This window comes from Vigna radiata, unplaced genomic scaffold (genome assembly GCF_000741045.1).
Source record: "Vigna radiata var. radiata cultivar VC1973A unplaced genomic scaffold, Vradiata_ver6 scaffold_195, whole genome shotgun sequence".
NCBI lineage: Eukaryota > Viridiplantae > Streptophyta > Magnoliopsida > Fabales > Fabaceae > Vigna > Vigna radiata.
Genome location: NW_014542195.1, coordinates 1 through 2,849, shown reverse-complemented (window position 1 = coordinate 2,849; position 2,849 = coordinate 1). Strand labels below are relative to the sequence as shown.

General features: G+C 43.5%; 1 long non-coding RNA gene across 1 annotated transcript; it reads right to left on the bottom strand.

The window, feature by feature from the left end:
- Positions 1-1,745: 1,745 nt before the first annotated feature.
- LOC111240800 lies at positions 1,746-2,849 on the bottom strand. The gene is made up of 2 exons (XR_002666364.1): positions 2,806-2,849; positions 1,746-2,681 (listed from the first exon to the last, which is right to left on the bottom strand). It is a non-coding gene; the product is annotated as an uncharacterized LOC111240800 (long non-coding RNA).

Here is a 2,849-nt window from a genome sequence, read left to right as displayed (position 1 = left end):
TTTTATTAGAGAAAAAATCATATTTGGAGATATCAAGACTGAGTTTGTTAACTCAAGCAATCAGTTGGCAGACATATTCACTAAGTCCTTGCGAGGACCTAGAATTGACTATCTTTGTAACAAGCTTGGAACATATGATTTATATGCTCCAGCTTGAGGGGGAGTGTTAGATATTGTGTTTATTTCATTTACATGTTCATTTGTATTTGGGCTTAGCCCAAACTCTCATTATTATAAATACATTACCCTATGTGTATACAAAGACACATAAGGGAGATTTCCCCTCATCTCTTTTACTATTTCATAGTTCCGAACACGTCAAGGGCACTATGAGTTCGTAGTGATGTCATTCGAGATTACCAACGCGCCGCCGACCTTCCAAAGTGCAATGAACGCTCTGTTCCAGGCTTACCTGCGCAAGTATGTTCTCGTAGTTTTTGACAACATGTTATTTCGAGCAGGAGTGTGGAGATGGACGACGAGAAGATCAAGGCGGTCGTGGAATGGGAGCGGCCGAAAACTGTGAAGAACCTGAGGGGATTTCTGGGGTTAACGGGGTATTACTAGAGGTTCGTCCGGAATTACGACAAGATCGCTAGACCCTTGACAGAATTGTTGAGGAAACGTGGATTCTCTTGGAATGAGAAGGCAGAGGAGGCGTGGATAACACTGAAGAGAGAGATGACAACAGCACCAGTATTATCATTACCCGATTTCACACAACCTTTCCACATAGAGTGTGATGCGTCGGGAAGTGGCGTGGGAGCCGTGCTGATGCAGGGAAGAAACCCGATAGCCTACTTTAGCACGGCTCTGTCCGAGGGAAAGTTAAGCAAGTCCATCTACGAAAAGGAAATGATGGCCCTGGTGTTGGCCACTCTGGATCCCAAAGTTGATAGCCGAATTCCATGTAACACAAATGGGGGCCACTCTGGGGTGTACAGGACTTACAGGCGCCTAGCACAATCATTATATTGGGCTGGAATGAAAAAAGATGTAACGGAGTTTGTGGCTAAATGTCTTCTATGCCAACAACACAAGTACATAACATCTTCACCTCAAGGATTGCTACAGCCCTTGCCGGTGCCGAACACAGTGTGGGAGGAGTTGGGCATGGATTCCATAGGGGTATGACGCAATCTTGGTGGTGGTGGATCGCTTGAGTAAATACGCACACTTCTTATCGCTCAAGCACCCTTATTCGGCGAAAACAGTGGTTGAGGTTTTTATAAGAGAAATTGTGAGGTTGCATGGGATCTCACAATCTATAGTGACCGACCGAGACCTATTGTTCCTGAGTATATTCTGGAAGGAACTGCTTAATTGTCAGGGGGTGCAGTTAAAGATGAGCACCACGTACCACCCTGAAACGGACGGCCAGACGGAGGTTCTAAATCGAGTTTTGGAGGGTTGTCTTAAGTGTTTTGTTCGGAGCAGCCCAAGGGATGGATGATCGTGTTGTCATGGGCAGAATATTGGTACAACACGAGTTACCAAGGAGCAATAAGGTGCTCCCCTTCTGAGGCTGTGTATGGGAGAACGCCTCCCTCTTTGCATTCATTCTTGGTCAGGAGCTCCAAACCAGGATCTCATGGTTAGGCAAGCTAATAAAAGGAGGAAGGCTGTGAACGTGGAAGTAAGGGATTGGGTGTATTTGAACATACGGCCTCATAGACAAACATCGATGCCAACCAGGCTCCATCCAAAGCTCGCAGCTAGATACTTTGGACTGTTCCAGGTGGTTCAGAAGGTGGGGGAGAATGCCTGTAAGTTGCAGCTACCAAAGACATAAGTTGCGGCTACCAAAGACAACCAGAATTCATCCTGTCTTCAATGTTGTTACACAGGTGAAGAAGGCAAGACAAAGGGTAGAGAAGGACTTACCATTGGACCTGCAAGCTGACAGATCTTCATTCTGGCCCGTAAACATCTTGGGAAGGAGGCAGTTGTAGGAAGGAGGGGAGAGTGTGCCACAACTACTAGTTGAGTGGCAAGAAGGAGGGCCGGAAGGGGNCACCTGGGAAAATGAAATAACCATAAGGGAACAATACCCCGATTTCAACCTTGGGGACAAGGTTGGTGTTCAAGGGGCGGGTAATGATAGGGATAATAGGAGATAGTTGATTTATGAGAGAAGAAAGAGGGGAACTAATGGAACTAACTGTAACCGTTTAACTGCTTAGGACAATTAAGAGTGGGAAGGAGAGGTTGTATAAATAGAGGACAGTTAGATAGAAAAGGTGTTGATTGTTTTAGTTGTTTGACAGGTTCATACCTGTGAAAGAGGGTNATGCCTCTGTATTCTTTCTGTATAGGCGCGATATTGTGAATAACATACAAATTCCCAATCTTTCTGTGTTTCTTGGAGAGGAATAGAGTGCTGGAATTAGGTTCCCAATCTAACAGTTTTAGAGACACTCCAAACCCNAAATCTAGCACCAAACATAAGCTATTTGACAAGCAGTAAGTTTTATTTTGGCTCCATCTTCCAATTTGACATATATCAAATCAAAATAATGAGAACTGGACATCTAAACATCACAAAGATAAATTACACACAAAGGAAATTATATATACACACGTTAACATCAATGCTAGTATCTGCTTACCAGAGAGGAGTTTGTAACAATCCGTTGGAAGTGAGCTATTAGTAGCATATATTGATCGATGGTGACCCTTATCTGCATTTTTTTAACATAAATTAGGACNATAATTTAAAGCTCATTACTGACCCACATCACAAGCACAAAGGAATAGCACAAAAAGAGTTGAATTTTACAAGATAACCTTAATTAGAACTCCTACCAGTGCAAGTTTATCATATGCTTAGCGATTCAGCATTAACTTTA